Here is a 16,787-nt window from a genome sequence, read left to right as displayed (position 1 = left end):
CTAATATAATTAGCAATCTATTATTTCTGTTTGTTTTGCTTTTGGTGAAGATGCTCTAGAAATCCCTGTATTCTTGTCTATATTTCTCTCATTTTAGTTTTTATAACTATAAGAATAAGCCTTATTTCTTTAACAACCTGCTAATAAGAAGTCCTATAAAAATGATCCAAACATTGCCCACATTCAGTTTTCATATAGCACATTTATATTCCAATCCTGATTGCTTATATAATAATTTCTCCAAAAATAATATCCAATGACCTGGATATATTGATTGTGCAAATAGTTACTTTTCATTCTGCCACAGTTGATTTAATGTATTTTATTTGTAATTAATGAGCATGTAGCATTGTAATCTGGTATTTTGAGATGCTATTGTGAAGTGCAATATTCTTCCATTGGCCCAAATAATTTGATGTAATTAATAACCTTATTTTTTACTTTGATTTGCTTCAACTACCATTTCTTTAAATATTGTTTCTGGTTAAATATCTGTTAAATACTTCAGCATACTGTGACTAAAGATTCTTACATTTATGAGCAGAATTTCCAGGTTCCAAGAGAAGAACAGAAAAATAAAGTCCCCTAGAACAAAACATTAAATTCAGTATAAAAGTTATAGAAGTACACTGAAGAGTGAAAGATAGAAATCTCTGTTAAATTATGCTTTCCAAGTTCAGAAAAGCAGGGAGGGTCACTCAGCTTGAAACTGGGAAACCTAGGTTCGATTCTCAGAAATACTACTTACTCATGTTATGGAATTACAGGAGCCACTTAGCCTTGCTTAGCTTTGTTGCATTGTGAAAGTCACTTAGCCTTTTTAACCTTGGTTTCCTCATTTATAGATGGAAGATAAATAATATCTTATTTGAATAACTGTTATGAGAATTAACTGAGCTATTGTGCATTTAAGTGGTTTGCATAATGGCTTTATTTTTTTAAATAAGCATTTTTTCTAAATGATAAAAGCCAATTAGGTTCTTCAAAATTAGACAGTACAGAGATGACTATCAGGAATGGATATAAAATGAGTTACAAAACTGAGCTCTCACATATATTCAATCATTTTTATTTTTGCATTGTTTTAATTAGCATACATTTGTAGTATAAGGAAATTTCTTTGTGATAGATTATATTTCATCAAGAAAACAAAAAATAAATTCTGGTGCAGATTCCAGAAAAAGAAATCTTTATAGCCTATTGTTGGGTATGTAAATTATTAAAAGCACTATGGAGGTCAGTAGGGAGATGGCTAATAAACTGTCTTATGATCATGTCACATATCTCCTGCAAGCATACTTTAAGAGAGTAAGTGATCATATAGGAAAGATTCACATGGAATCTATCTTAAAGATCACATAGATATTGATTTAACTTTGTAGGGCAGGCCGATAAAATAATGAAAAAAAGATTTATTATTTAACTGGTAGATTAGACATTCTTATTTATACTGTATTGTAAAATCTTGGGACAACTAATGAGTAGATTGTAATATCTCACTTTCCCATATGAAAACATACAGAAATACAGGCTAAGTATGTTTCCCAGCTGACTCAATCCATTTACACAGAAAATACAGAAGAGTAGTAAAAAGACTTAGACCATCATGACAAAGGTATTTTTCCCATCAACCCCGCCACCCCCCACTACAACTACAAAACTCTGTGCAGACACATAGTGTCCATTTACTTCTACTTTTATTGGATCTCCTAGTAGCTAGTAAGACAAATAGAGGATAAGGAGAGCCATCATTTTTAGTGCTATTTAAAAAAAGCAAAAATAGCTTGCTTTTTTGTGTTTGTTGCTGTTTTTGCTTTTTGGTGCCAGTCTGGGCCAAGGTATGGGTGCTGTCCCTGATCTGCTGTGCTCACGGTTAGTGTTCTGCCACTAAGCCACAGATCCACTTCCAGCTTTTTTGCTGGTTAACTATAGATAAGAGTATATGGACTTTCCTGCCCTGGCTGACTTCAAACCATGATCCTCAGATATCAGCCTCCTGAGTAGTTAGTATTGTAAGCATGAGCCACTGGTGCCTGGCCCCCAAACCATCATTTTATTCTATATTTATTAAGTAAAGCAGGTTATTATTACCATAACAGTTCAAACACTGACAGGTTGGATGCAATTTTTCATGACAGTGTAGCAGAAATAATAGCTATCATGTAATTTGAAGAATAATTGATATCTTCTAATAAATTATCTCAAGAAAATAAAACAATAGTAAGAATTTGAGGAACATGTTTAAATAAAATTTCATCTTAATATAAACAAATCACCTAAATAATCCTTCTTCTGATGGTCATACTCATCCCTCTGCTTTAGACCAGCTAGAATTTTGAGAAATGATGTGTAAAATAAGCTATCATTGATTATAAAGGGGGCATGGCTGTAAGACAAAAGGAAAGACAAAATCACATACTATTAATATAAAAACAATTACACCGCAATAAGATTTCTCCAAGTTAGTTTCTCCAAGTTAGATTGCAAGAAATTCCTTTTATTTAAAGCCACACACAGGGCTGGGGATATGGCCTAGTGGCAAGATTGCTTGCCTCGTATACATGAGGCTCTGGGTTCAATTCCCTAGCACCACATACACAGAAAATGGCCAGAAGTGGCGCTGTGGCTCAAGTGGCAGAGTGCTAGCCTTGAGCAAAAAGAAGCCAGGGACAGTGCTCAGGCCCTGAGTCCAAGCCCCTGGACTGGCCAAAAAAAAAAAAAAAAAGCCACACACACACACACACGTATCCTAAATCAATGCAGCCAAAATTAACTTACATCACAGACTGATTTGTCTTACACGCATAAAACTTTCAATTTGCCTCAAGTTATTGAAGCCAAGATCTCGAAAGGAATCACTGAAATAAATGGGGTAGGCTACTGCTCTATTACCATTTCTCCAGCTGCCGGAGGCTTTACTGTGTGGGACCATGTCGGAGAAGTTGAAAGGAACATAAGATTTGAACGCATTATGAGGTGTGATAGCTTTGCATGTGGTGTGTGATAAAGGTTAACAGACTCCTCTTTCCATTTGGCTTTTCAGATTTGCACATACTTTCAGAAAAGGATTTCCAAGAAGCTTCTAGTTTCTCTTTTTCTAAATTTATTCCTGCTAAGAGGTGAATCTTTATATGCTTCAGTCTAACACAAAGATCATGGATATGGTACCTTTCCTAGGATTTTCAGGAAACATATGGAGAGCAAATTATTCAGGTTGTAAAAATTACCGCTTCAGATTTGGTTCACTTGACTTGTCATCCTTCCTGTCATTCAGTTCTCTCTTTTCACCCATCATGTAAACATAACTTTGGCACAAAGTCTTGCTGCTTAAGCTGATGAGATCTCATGGGCTCTTTGTGTGTGTAGGTGTGCACAAATGTACTGTAAAATGTGAACTTCTGTCTTAACATAGAAAGTATTTAATAATTGGTTCTTTATTTGTAGGTAAATAGAAAGTCAATATTTATTTATTTTTATCAGTACCTTATGTATGTTGGAAGCAAAAAGATTCAAATAATTAAATCATCACTGACATTGATGAGTGTGAGTCTATTAGTGAAGAAAATGTCCACAGATAAAGAATGATGTGTAAGGTAGAATGGACATGCCAAAAGGTAAGTTTAAAATCATCTGGAAAATTAAAAAGTAGAAAAAAACTCTGGAATTGCAATTTAGAAGACCTATTGAGAATGGAAAGATTTGAAGGTAATCTATAAAAGGCACCCCAGATAGTTTGAGAGCTTTAGAATTTGAAACATTGGCCAGATGCCTCTCAATGGGCAAATGCATCAAGTAAATGTGTATATACTCACAAGGGAATTTTACTCATCCATTAGAATGATGATGTACCATTTGTAAAGAAATGGAAAGACTTGGATAAATTGTGTTAAGTCAGGCCCAGAGAGACAAAGGAAGGATATTTTCCTTTATACGTGGAGACTAGATTTATCCTGTGAGAAAATACATTGGATGGTATGCAAATGGACACACATATACTAACTGTATTGTGATAGACTAAAGGGAGATCTAAAATAGGGTAAAGCAAAGTCAAAGTTCAGCAAAATAAAACACCAGAACATGGATACTCAAAAAGGGTGATGTGGGGGTCAAGAGGAAAAGGGTAGGCAGGTGAAAAGGAGAAGAGAAGGAGAATGTAGTCAAGAATCCAATGTATACCTCCAAAATTAAGAAGAGTGAGGAAAGAGATGGGGAGTGAAGGGATGACAAGAATGTTGAAAAGGGGAACATTGATCCAGATACACTGTATTCACAAACTGCTTTGTTAATGTTAACTTTTAAGTACAACTACTTAAAGTTAATTAAAAATGTAATAAAGTGTAAACAAAACAAAAAGAAAGGGGAAAAATAATCATAGGGGCAAAAGCTGGAAATCCTTCAGCAGTTTTGTATAGTTGTAACTGGAACATTTATTTATTTATTTATTTACCACTAGGCCATATTCCCAGCCTCCTCCCTTACTTTTATTTTTATTTTTTTACTGATTCTGGTGCTTGAACCCAGGGCCTGGGCACTGTCCCTGAGCCTCTTTGTGCTCAAGGCTAGTGCTCTACCACTTGAGCCACAGCAGCACCTCCAGCTTTTTCTGAGTAGTTTATTGGTGATAAGAGTCTCAGGTACTTTCTTGCCTCAGTTGATTTCCAACTAGGGTCCTCAGATCTTAGCCTCCTGAATAGCTAGGATTACAGGCATGAGGCACCAGCACTGGGCTCACTCTTACTTTTAAATGGAAGAGGTAAGTCTCATGTTAAGGAACTTAACCTCTAGTATACTGTAGGTGTGTCAGGAGCAGTACTTGAGCTAAGCCCAGCTAAGCTAAGCTTAATGGTAAAGTTGAAGCTCCAGCCAGCATGTGGTAGATAACATTTGGAGTTTTTGATGCCCTGGATTTTGTAATTTTTGATCTTCTTCTCCTTCTCCTCCTTTTTGGTGTTTTGAAATAGAATCTTAATATGCAGCCCAAGATGTTGTCAAACTCCAGATCCTTCTGCTTCGAGAGTGTGCCACTGTGTCCAGCCCGACATTCCCGCCCCCCTGCCCTTCCAGGACCTCTCAAATTCCCAAGAACATACACAAGCAAAAAATCCTCCCAACAACACACTCATCCTCTTTTCAAGTTGACTTTTATCTCCCCCTAGCTCTGAAAACCTGCCAAGAACTAAATCTTTGTCTGGGACAAATGAGATTACGGTTCTTTGGGGAGCAGGGGAGAAAGACAATCTTCACTTCTCCCTGGCCAAGGTTGTTCCCTTCTCCCCCCGCCTCCCCAACGGTGCCTGATCACTGCAAGGCAGAGGAGCCTCTGAGATGCCCTCTTTCTTGTTCACTTACGGGTGAAAAATTGCCAGCAAGAAACAATTAGCATCTTCTACAAGCAGGTCCCAACCCTTCTGGAGAACTGTGACATTTATTATTAAGAGGAAGCTGGATAGTTCTTTTGGAGTAAACTGTAGATTTCTTCGAATGGCTTATGCCTGTAATCCTAGTTACTCAGGAGGCTGAGATCTGAGGATTGTGGTTTGAAGCCAGCCCTGGCAGGAAAGCATGTGAGACTCTTATCTCCAATGAACCACCAGAAAACTGGAAGTGGTGCTTTGGCTCGAAGTGGTAGAGTGCTAGCCTTGAGCAAAAGGAGCCCAAGGACAGTGCTCAGACCCAGAATGCAAGCCCAGGAATGGAAAAAGCAAAAAATAAAAATAAAAACAGTAAAAAGCCCTGCTTAGAATTTTATTTTTCTGGCAAAAAAAACCGGATTATTTTTTTTTCTCAAATTTTTATTATCAAACTGACGTACAGAGAGGTTACAGTATCATACGTTGGGCATTGGATACATTTCTTGTACTGTTTGTTGCCTTGTCCCTCATGCCCCCCTCCCTCCCCCCCTTTCCCTCCCCCCCCCCCAGGTGTTCAGTTCACTTACACCAAACAGTTTTGCAAGTATTGCTTTTGTAGTTATTTCTCTTTTTTTACCCTGTGTCTCTCGAATTTGGTATTCCCTTTGAATTTCCTACTTCCAATACCAGTAAACACGGTTTCCAATATACTCAGATAAGATTACAGAGATAGTGTAGGTACAAACATAGGAAGGTGATACAAAACATCATCAATAATAGAAACTACACATACACATAGGACGTTGAAAGTAGTTACAACTGTGATATATCACTTGTTTCCATAACATGGAGTTCATTTCACTTAGCATCATCTTATATGTTTCTAAGGGTATAGCTATTGGGCCTTGTGATGCTCTGCTATGGCTTGCCTAAACCTGTACTAATTATTCCCAATAAGGGAGGCCATAGAGTCCATGTTTCTTTGGGTCTGGCTCACTTCACTTAGTATAACTTTTTCCAAGTCCTTCCATTTCCTTACAAATGGAACAATGTCATTCTTTCTGATAGAGGCATAAAATTCCATTGTGTAAATGTACCACATTTTCCTGATCCATTCATCTATGGAGGGGCATCTGGGTTGGTTCCAGCTTCTCGCTATGACAAATTGTGCTGCGATGAACATTGTTGTGCTGGTGGCATTACTGTGATTTTGTTTGTGGGCTTTTGGATAGATACCCAACAGTGGGGCTGCTGGGTCATAGGGGAGTTCTATATTGAGCCTTCTGAGGAATCTCCATACTGCTTGCCAGAGTAAAACCGGATTATTTTTAACAAGAAAAAACAATGGGGGAATAGCAAAGCTGCTTTAATAAAAATATAAAGTGTAGATCAGGGACAGGGAGATATAGAGAATGAACTAATTGATGTACTATCAATAATCCAGAAAGGAAGAAATTACAGCATACATTCTGACAACATTGGAAGGAATGAAAAGAAATTATAAAGTAGGCATTACAAAGAAAATATGCATCACATGCAATGTGCTATATATTATAATTGGAAGGAAACTTTTAAAAATACAAGAGTAATGCATAATATTTGTGGTATGTGGTCACTATGAAGAGCTCACTAGCACTGTAGATCAAATTAGTTCACCTTGGTGGTTATAGTCTAGCTACTTTAGCATGAGGTGGGATTAGAAAAATGTGCTTTTTAAGAAAGATCAATATTCATTGCCTAGAATGGGAAAAGCAAGTGTTGGTGCAAAAGTCTGAAACACATTGAAGAGAGAAAAGACTGACAGAATAATGGGGCAAGACCACAACATAGATTTCAAGGATAACTGAGAAAAAAAGATTTCCGGTATGACAATAAAAAAGAGAGAAAAAAAGTAGCAAAATTCATGAAGGTATTTTCAGTCTTAATAAAATTAATTTGAGGTACATAGAGTTTAGAGGTCTATAGCTAAACAACTGCAAGGTGAAATGATCATCACAAAGAACTATGATTTTGAGTGTAGTTAAAATGGGCAGGCTATTTGGAGAGTATATGAGACTGAGACAAAGCCCGAGTTTATAGCTGCAGAACCTTCATGACTTCACAATGACTGTGGGGAAATTGGTCTCCTGTAGGCTCTCCATATCAACAATGTTGTTACAGCCCAGGTGAAATTTGAATACCAACCTTAATATATATGTCATAATGATTTCTGATAATGTGTCTATTTCTTTGTTAGGAATACTTTTTCTTCCATTTTTTTAATTGTTTTCTCACAGTTCGGCTAAATATGTATTAGCCTTCAAGTCTTTCTTCAGGAATATGTGAAAATGTAAGCAGATTCTATTTAAAGGTCCATTTCTACTCCTATACCCTTTAGGTCATGTTTTCAAGTTAATACTTTTCTTTCTTAAAAGAAAGATAAAATACTTACTTGTCCTATTTTTATTTAGGAATTTGCAGCCAATTTGCCATGTATTTTTTGTGAATAATACAAACTTTTACTTATGTAATGTATTTTTTATTTAATTTTTTTATAGGTGATGTACAGAGGGGTTACACTTATGTAAGTCAGGAGTACATTTCTTTTTCTTTTTCTTGAGCCAAGCTTCCAGCCCTGCTCTTTGCTGGTTTGTTGGGAGATGGAGCTCTAGAGGGATTTTTCTGCCTGGGCTGGCTTTGAACTGCAAAACTCCTTTTTATGTCCAAAAAAAGAAACAAGGAGACCAAATAGAAATACAGTTATTCTTAATTGCATACAATACTTTTAGGATACTAACTGAGGTCAAGACATTGTAGGTGTCACTAAACCTTTGTGATTATAACAAAGAATGCAGAAACTGGTGTCCTTTTAGTTCTGTATTTAAGGTAGTTTACAGATTAAACAGGAAAAATGACATTTGAGCTAAAAGGTGCTCATTTGAAGGACTTTGACATAAACATTTAAGTGAACTTCAGTTTACACAAACACTTCATAGATGGGACATAAAAGAATGAGATGGTAGTTTTTACTGTAAATCATAGTCAACTTAATTATATACCAACTTTACTCAAGCTCTGTCTTTTAAGACATACTCATACCATCTGCAACATACTCAAACTTTTTGGCATTTGTCTTAATTCCCATGGAGTATACTTTTAAGACAATTGCTATTTTCCTTCCTTATCCAGAGGAAACCATTTCTTGTTTCCTCAATTTCCCTTTCCAAGGCTTTCTTTACTAACGTTTTTTTAAATTACATTTTTCTTACTGGTTCTTTTTATTACTGCTGACTAGAAGAGGATCTGGGCCTTATCCTGCTGCAGGACAGTGGCTGCCTCTAGTGAGTCTGCAAGGCTGTTAAGGAGGGAAATGTAATCCGTTTTGGTGTCCTGACAATGAATGATGGCTGCCTGCTCTGGGAGCAGTACAGAATCCAGGCGGTCCTGAATAAAGGTGGCATTGATATGGGATCCTTTTAGAGTTAAAATCCTCTCTCTGGGCAGCATGGTGGAGGACGCATGTTAGAGCGACCAATTCTGCCTGCTGTGAGGTGGTATGGGGGGTTGGGACAAAGATTTTACTTCTATGTGTACAGGACGGCTGGGTTCCTCTAGGTTACATTGAATAATGGCATATCCTGTGACATAGGGAGAGCATCTAAGAGAGCTGCCACCAACAATCCAGTCAGGGGCCCCAGGGATAGGCAGGTCTGAGATGTGGGAGAATGAGTTTAGAGAAAGATCTAGGGTATCTGGAAAGGAATGTATGAGAGGATCTGGTTCTTGGGCTGAGGTGGGCAAGAGGTCCTGGTTTTTAGAGGGGGAGTTTGTTCAAAGAATAGGGTAGGGTCAAGGAGAAAGGTATGAAGAGTCTGGATTTGGGAGGGAGACAAGGAGAGAAAGGCTTTGTGGCTGAGGAAATCCTTAAAGGAGTGAGAGGTTAGAATATGGAGTGGAAGTGCGCAGGCGCACTCCCGTTCGCGGTCTCCCCCCACCCCCCCCCCCGCCCCAATTAAAAAAAAAAAAAAGAATATGGAGTGGGCTGTGGAGGGAAATTTTTTGGGCCAGAGACAATGGGGCCACCCCCTCTGTCACCTAATCCAGTTGCTTGGATAGGTACACTATGAAAGAATTTGTCCCAGCCGCCCCAGGGGACCATGCAGAGAGAGTCAGGAGGTAGTCAAGGACAAGAGAAGAGTAACTGACAGGAGGTCTATTAGTAGGACCAAATCTCCCATGGCGTCTGTACATTTCTTTTTGAAGTGTCAGCTCTTCCCTCATTTTCTCCCAGTTTTTCCCTCTCGACCCTCCTCCCCAACAAGTTGTATAGTTCATTTTCAACAGTGTCTAGTGAGTGTCACTGCTGGATTGATTCACCATTTCCCCACCATTTCTGTGCTTCCCCATCTTCTCCCAAATCACATAAACTCACATAAAAGACAAAAGGTAACGAAATAAAAAACAACAACCAAAGGGAATAAAACAGAAAAAAAAGACAAAAAGTAAAATTAAAAACCTCTTGTTTCCATTTCTTTTAGTTCATTTCTATAAGTATCATGCTACATGGTCATATGCACATACATATTGAGCCATTGTGATCCTTCCCTAAGAATATCCTCCTTCGGTCTCAACAATGCAAATGTTTAGGGTTATTTAATTCATCATGTCCAATTGCAATTTATTCATATTATACTTTCCATGGGGCTAAGTTTTAGGTTTTTTACTTTTTTATTGTCAAAGTGAAGTACAGAGGGGTTACAGTTTCATATGAAAGCAAGTATATTTCTTATCTAACTTGTTAGCTCCTCCTTCATTTTTCCCTGCCTCCCCTCCCTCCCCCTTGAGTTGTACAGTTGATTTACACCAATTGGTTTTGTAAGTATTACTGTTGCAATGGTTTGTCTTTTTATCCTTTATCTCTCGATTTTTGTATTCCCTTTCCTTTCCCTAGTTCGAATACACATATATACAGTATCCAGGGAACTAAGATCAGTTACAGTGATAGCAAGGGTAAAATCATGGGAAGGGAATACGGGAGAGAAAACAAAAGGGTTCAGTTTCACATGGCATGTTGAAAATAACTACAACAATGATATATCACGTGTTTCCATAACTTGGAGTTCATTATCTTTTGTGTTTATACGGGCATAGCTCTTGAGCTATTGTGATCTTCTGCTATGACTATCCTAGACATGTACTAATTATTTCCTGGGAAATCAGACTCCCTGCTTCTTTGGGTCTGGATCACTTCACTTAGGATGATGGGAACCCTACTACACTGATAGTGGAGTGTAAAGTTGTTCAACCACTCTGTCAAGCAGTATGGAGGTTCCTCGGGAGGCTAAACATAGAGCTACTCTAGGACCCAGAAGCCCTACTTTTGGGCATCTACCCAAAAGATTACAAGCAAGACCACACTAAAGCCATCAGCACAACTATGTTCATCACAGAACAATTTGGCATTGCTAAAATATGTAACCAACCCAGATGTCGCTAAGTAGATGAGTGGATCAAGAAAATATGGTACATATACACAATGGAATTCTATGCCTCTAGCAGAAAGAATGACACTGCCTCATTCATAAAGAAATGGAAGGATTTGGAAAATTTTTTAATGTTTTGAGATTCAAAAGATCTCACACAAATCTGATTACAGTCTCACAAACAATCCTTAAATAAGCTTTACTGCTCTTTCAGAAAAACTGGGCTACATGAAGATTAAATAGTTTATTCCATTTAGGTCTCTATGTTGATTTTGCCTAGGAGTGGGAAGTGCTGCCTTAAATGCTCTTCATTTTGCCACTCCTTTTGTGTCCCCTTTATTAAATTGAAGGTTGGGTTCATATATAATAATTAATCACTATTAGAATTGGTTTGACTTTAAATGTCATTGGTAGATCCTCAAGTACTCATAAGATTTCTGTCTGACTCTAACTACTTAAATGAGAGGAAAAGCACCACATTCTTAAGGAATTAGTATTCATTTAGTAATTTATAACTTAAGTCAGTCTTTCTAAGTTCTTTCTACATTGTTCATTTCCCACATTAAGAAAACACCAAAACTACCTCAGCAGTTAGAAGAGATGACTTGTCTCATAGACACTGACTGACAAAGTTATAACATTTTTTATTACAGAAAATGATTAAATAACTCATTTCAACCTAGTTAAGCACAAATACGTGGAGAGATCAGTACTGGTAATTCTGTTACATTCAAAATGTGTTAAAATAATATAAAAAGAAACACTTCTCTCATCTCACTTAGTACATAATATGTGATCCCAACATATATTTTCCTGTCCAGTTACATACCAATCCGGAAACTGCACATGGGGAAAGAAAAATCACATGGAACATAGAAAGTTATTTATCTTTGGTATATCAGAAATTTGCTTTTAGATTCTTGGAAAATAAAGATGACCACTTTTTCACTCATAATGAAGTAATTGCTTCTCTTTTATTCATTATCTCATTAAGACCTATTGCTGTATTCTATCTTTGGGGAAAATGGAAGAATAAATAGTTCACTAACTTAAAAAATTGGCATGAACCACTTAGTAGGTAGTAAGATAAGCTTTTAATCGAAGTATAATTTTATTATAGCTTGTTGATTTTTTCTCTTTTACTGTTGCTTAACTTTCAGGACACTTAGTTTGAAGAAATGAAGATAAAAAAAGGACATCCAAAATGATATTGACTGCTCAATGTTCCAAAATTTGAACAGAAAAGCACATTCTCCCTAGAGCCAAAAATTGATTTGGTGTTTCATGGATTCCACTATACGCTCAAAAGAGATAAGATCAATTTGCATGTCCTAAATCACTTATAAACCCAAGATTGCCACTGTATCTAGCATTCAATTACATGTACTTTATTTCTATAATTTTCAGATCATATACAATGCCTGATGAAGAAATAATTTAACTTTAATTCCAAGCACTTAATCTTTTATATCATCTGACAGAGCCCTTGTTTTATGTTTCCTTTAGCATTTTCAAAATGTCCTACATCAATTGATCTTGACCAGAAAATATTTATTGCAAATGGCCCCAAGCCAATAATATGCCTTTTGCTTAATAAAACTGCACTCTGAATAGTTTAAAAGGTGCATGTATTTAATGGCATCTATAATGCCTGCTGCTCTTTCCTGTGCCAAGTTGCTGTCTAGTTCAAGGTGTTAAATAGCATAATGAGTTTGGACTCTTCTAATACTGAAAATAAAGACCCAAGAGAACTTCCACTAAGAGAGAGCTTTAAGATGGGAGATGACAGGTCATCCTGCATATGACTTTTTCAAAAGCAGAGAGCTTCTAACTTTTCAAGGCCATGTACATTCCTCTAATTCATTAGGTGGTTAGAAAGCTTTGTCAGACAGAATTGTAAAGAGCCTGAGACGTGTTCTAAACACTGACATGCGAAGATTTGAATTGTTCTCATTTTGACACTGATTGGGAGAACAAAGCTTTTACTCAGGCCAGGCAACTTCACAAAATAGCCCTTCTACAGCTACTTAGTAAAATCTATCATGTGTTAAAAACAATAAGTTGAATTTCTTCAGAAACTCTAAATTGTCATTTTAGTTAGATAAGATAAATATTTTTGAAGTTACTGAACTCTCTCTGGTTTGTGATAGGAAAGATAGTGATGATGAGGTATGATGAAAAAATTCAAGATAATTCCCATGGAATATAAGCAGAATAACAATTAGATAAAAAATGATATTTTAGTTTCAGTTTTAAAAGTTAATTTTTATGATCTATAAGGAAATTACAGCTAACAACAAATTATGTGAGGAAAATACTTAAAAATGATTCATTTGTCTTTTAGATATATTTTCACTTATTAAGTTCTTTTTTTTTTCAGGCTCCAGTAACTCATGCCTATAATTCTGAACTGTTTAGGAGGTTGAAATCCATAGGATCCTATCTGAAGCTAGCCAAGGCAGAAAAGAGAGAGACTCCATCAATGAAAAACAATTATCAAGATACCAGAAAGTAGGTCCAGCAAGCACAGGTCCTAAATTAAAAGAAAGGTCCATGGTATACACTTAATAATCAGCATTACTAATTTCTAGCATAAAACGGAAAGATTCGGATCAAGAAGTGAGACTTAATGTTGATTTTTCTAAAAATAACTTCATAGTAAACTAATAGGAATGATGTAACTTGTGAAGAGATTTCTGATTACATCAAATCAAGCATTGGAGATTACTGTCATGTGACTACAACCAGCTTCACACCAGGATCACTAAGAAGAGTAACTGTTGTTTCTCAAACTAAGTTCTGATGAAGAATATACAGAAATAACTGAATCAAACAAATTTAAACAGATTTTATATTTTATGGTAGGAGCCAGGACTATGAAAAAATTCACTGAGTGTAATGAAAAATAACATCAGTAAACTTAGAATGCATTTTAAAAATTGCTTATTCTCTCTTTAGAGTTGCTGTTTAAAGCCCAGAACTAATTTTGCATATTCTCTCTCTCTCTCACACACACACACACAGACAAAAAGCAATAGGAGCAATAATATACAACAAACCAACCAACAATTTATATTTTCATCAAAATGATTATCTAAGGCTCATTTGTTGAGGTTTATACAACAGTCACATTTGTATAAATTTATTTGAAAATGATGTTACAGCAGAATTTCACTTTTTGTGTGTGTAACAACATTCAATTGATTTCATTAAGATACATGAAAATTTAATATTAACACACCTGTTTTCTTAATAATTTTCTCAGAATAAATATCAGAACAAGATTACTAGAGTCATAATGCTAAAACATCATGAAAATAAAAACATGTAAATACGTAACTATTATGGAAAAATTCTAGAACTATAATTAAAAGTAAATATGTAAATAAAATTTTTTATGGAACTGTAAAAGTGTCATTTACCCAATACCTACTAATGTGTAATTATGAGGCATTTCATTCTATTTATAACTAAGGAATTTGTCATATGAATGGTGAACTTGTTACATCTAGATACTCATAGGTTTCATAAAGTCCTTGAAAATATTTTACAGCTGATTTCAAATTGTATGAGTTGTTCTAAGTAGTTACTTGATAATTTGTTTTTTTAATTTATAAAATAAAAAGAATTATATAAAATAAAAAGAACTACAAGAAAGATCTATTTTGATTAATTTTACTTTGTGTATTATCAGTAAAGCATAAAACAATGTTAGTAATGGGGACCCCCCCCCCAAGGGAGGGGAGTACAATGTAACAGGGTCCGAGGGTGGGGGGATTTCCCCATCCCTCCAAGAGTCCACCACTCAAAGACAGTCTCAAGTAAAAAGATGAATTTATTGGGGAAGTAAAAAGTATACTGACTGGCCAGGGTCAAGGCCCAGACTTGGGAGCTGAAATCGCAACCATAAAAAGCAGGCTGGTGTAGTCCCATTTGTCCAAACTTTCTTTGATTTGTAGTCTTTCTGGGTCTTTGTTAAGGAAGTTCCGTCCTGTGCCAAGGAGGCCAAGTGTTTCTCCTACTCCTTTCTTTAGTGTTTTCAGGGTGTCTGTTTTGATTTTGAGGTCTTTGATCCATTTGGAATTGATTTTGGTGCAAGGTGATATATAAGGATCTAGTTTTAGTTTGTTGCCTGTGTTGAACCAGTTTTGCCAGCACCATTTATTAAAGAGGCTATCTTTCTTTCAGACTATTGTTTTAGCTCCTTTATCAAAGATTAAGTAGGCGTAGTTCTGTGGGTTCATTTCTGGGTCTTCAATTCTGTTTGATTGGTCTTCAGGCCTGTTCCGGTGCCAATACCAAGCTGATTTTATTACTATAGCTTTATAATACAGCTTGAAGTTGGGTATTGTAATTCCTCCAGCACTGTTCTTTCTGTTTAGGATTGTTTTTGCTATTCTAGGTCTTTTATTGTTCCATATGAATTTCAGGATTGCTTCCTCTATTTCATTAAATAATGGTGTTTGGATATTAATGGGTATTGCATTGAATTTGTAGATCGTCTTTGGCAATATTGCCATTTTGATTATATTAATCCTCCCAATCCAGGAGCATGGGAGGTTTTTCCATTTCCTTAGTTCTGCCTTAATTTCATTTTTCATGTTTTTAAAGTTCTCGTCTTTCATTTCTTTGGTTAAGGTTATTCCTAGGTATTTTATGTTTTTTGATGCTATTGCAAAGGAGTTGCTTTCACAGCTTCTGCAGGGCAAAGGGCATAGCTCGCAAGATAAACAGAAAGCCCACAGACTGGGAGAAGATCTTTACCGGCCATTCAACAGACAAAGCTCTCATATCTAAAATATATGCAGAACTAAAAAAAAATACCTTCATCCAAAACAAAACCGCAAAGAACCAATAGCCCCCTCATCAAGTGGGCTAGAGACTTAAAAAGAGACTTCCCTGATGAGGAAATGAGAATGGCCAAGAGACATATGAAAAAGTGCTCTACATCACTGGCCATAAAAGAAATGCAAATCAAAGCAACATTGAGATTCCATCTCACCCCAGTAAGAATGTCCTATATCAAGAAAACTAACAATAACAACTGTTGGAGGGGATGTGGCCAAAAGGGAACCCTACTTCATTGTTGGTGGGAATGTAAACTGGTTCAGCCACTCTGGCAAGTGGTATGGAGATTCCTCAGAAGGCTAAACATAGAACTCCTCTATGACCTAGCAGCCCCACTTTTGAGTATCTATCCAAAAGACCACAAACATAATCACACGAAAGCCACCAGCACAACAATGTTCATCGCAGCACAATTTGTCATAGCTAGAATCTGGAACCAACCCAGATGCCCCTCAGTAGATGAGCGGATCAGGAAAATGTGGTACATGAACACAATGGAATTTTATGCCTCTATCAGAAAGAATGACATTGCCCCATTTGTAAGGAAATGGAAGGACTTGGAAAAAATTATACTAAGTGAAGTGAGCCAGACCCAAAGAAACATGGACTCTATGGTCTCCCTTATAGGGAATAATTAGCACAGGTTTAGGCAAGTCACAGCAGAGGATCACAGGAGCCCAATAGCTTATGATCACATAAGATAATGCTAAGTGAAATGAACTGCATATTATGGAAACAATTGTTATATCACCGTTGTAACTACTTTCAACGTGCCATATGTAACTGTAGCCTCTATTATTGATGATATTCCTGTATCCCCTTCCTGTGGTTGTACCTACACTATATCTGTATCTTATCTGAATATATTGGAAACCGGGTATACTGGTATTAGAACCAGGAAATTGGAAGGGAATACCAAAATCGAGAGACACAGGGTAAAAAAAGATAAACAACTACAAAAGCAATACTTAGAAACTGTTTGGTGAAAATGAACTGAGCAACTGAACAACTCTTGGGGGGGGATGGAAAGGGGGGGTGGGGGGAATGAGGGACGAGGTAACAAACAATACAAGAAATGTATTCAATGCCTAATGTATGAAACTGTAACCTCTCTGTAATTCAGTTT

The 16,787-nt window shown here is 36.5% G+C and overlaps 1 long non-coding RNA gene across 1 annotated transcript; it reads left to right on the top strand.

Annotated features, from left to right (window-relative positions):
- The first annotated feature begins 3,761 nt into the window (after window positions 1–3,761).
- On the top strand, window positions 3,762–16,259 carry LOC125357263. The gene is made up of 3 exons (XR_007212101.1): window positions 3,762–3,854; window positions 7,036–7,041; window positions 16,206–16,259. It is a non-coding gene; the product is annotated as an uncharacterized LOC125357263 (long non-coding RNA).
- The last annotated feature ends 528 nt before the right edge of the window (window positions 16,260–16,787 follow it).

This window comes from Perognathus longimembris, chromosome 9 (genome assembly GCF_023159225.1).
Source record: "Perognathus longimembris pacificus isolate PPM17 chromosome 9, ASM2315922v1, whole genome shotgun sequence".
In the NCBI taxonomy this organism is placed as follows: Eukaryota; Metazoa; Chordata; class Mammalia; order Rodentia; family Heteromyidae; genus Perognathus; species Perognathus longimembris.
Note: the sequence above shows the minus strand (reverse complement) of the source record. Positions and strands in the feature narration are given on the sequence as shown.